The sequence below is a fragment of the Nanorana parkeri genome, unplaced genomic scaffold (assembly GCF_000935625.1).
Source record: "Nanorana parkeri isolate BGI_ZX_2015 unplaced genomic scaffold, ASM93562v1 scaffold31, whole genome shotgun sequence".
In the NCBI taxonomy this organism is placed as follows: Eukaryota; Metazoa; Chordata; class Amphibia; order Anura; family Dicroglossidae; genus Nanorana; species Nanorana parkeri.
Genome location: NW_017306299.1, coordinates 124,347 through 125,086, shown reverse-complemented (window position 1 = coordinate 125,086; position 740 = coordinate 124,347). Strand labels below are relative to the sequence as shown.

Below are 740 nucleotides of genomic sequence, written 5' to 3'. Positions count from 1 at the left end.
CCTCCAGCTGTGGTGCAACTACAAATCCCATGAGACATTGCGAGACTGACAGCAAGAGGCATGACTCCCATATGCATGATGGGATGTGTAGTTTTCACCACAGCTGGAGGGACTCTTTACCCTTCCCTCTGCAACTACAATTATGAAGTGTGGGGAGTTTGTGGAGGAGCTGGGCCAGCACAAACTGTAATTCAACATCCTCAAAGGTATAGAGAGCTATGATGTGCGAGGGGGAAGGGATGTGGTCAGGAATTGACTCTTCCTAAAGTAGTCAGTTTCTATTAAGTTCAAAGTCACATTACAAGTCAATAAAAAATAGTTTATGGAAAGGGAAAACATTGCGTGTAAAACATTTGGGGGTTTATATATAAACAGCTCGCAGAGCTGCTCGCCCTGCAAATCTCTGAACGTTCGTTCTGTGTTAATAGAGGCAAAAACGAACGTTCTTGGAATATTTTTTTGTTTCAGGTTGAATGTAACATTTGCAAAATGGCCACTAGATGGTGCCGATGAGCAGAGGAAATCAGTATTGAGAACTATGCGGTAAGTGTTTTCCACATAGTTCTCCTTAGGGTAACGGGAGAACACCACAAACTAGCGTCCTCCCGTCACCCTAAGCTCAGCTGCTGCTCACGGTATACTGAGACGCTGAAGCGGATCCCGACAATTATGTCTGGATCCGCCCAGCTGCGTGAGTGACAGCTGGCTCTGCCTATCTAGAGGCTGAGCCAACTGAGCCC

General features: G+C 46.2%; 1 protein-coding gene across 1 annotated transcript in view; it reads left to right on the top strand.

The window, feature by feature from the left end:
- SDE2 (SDE2 telomere maintenance homolog) overlaps nt 1-740 on the top strand; it is a 10,573-nt gene that overhangs the window by 756 nt on the left and 9,077 nt on the right. The window lies entirely within an intron of this gene.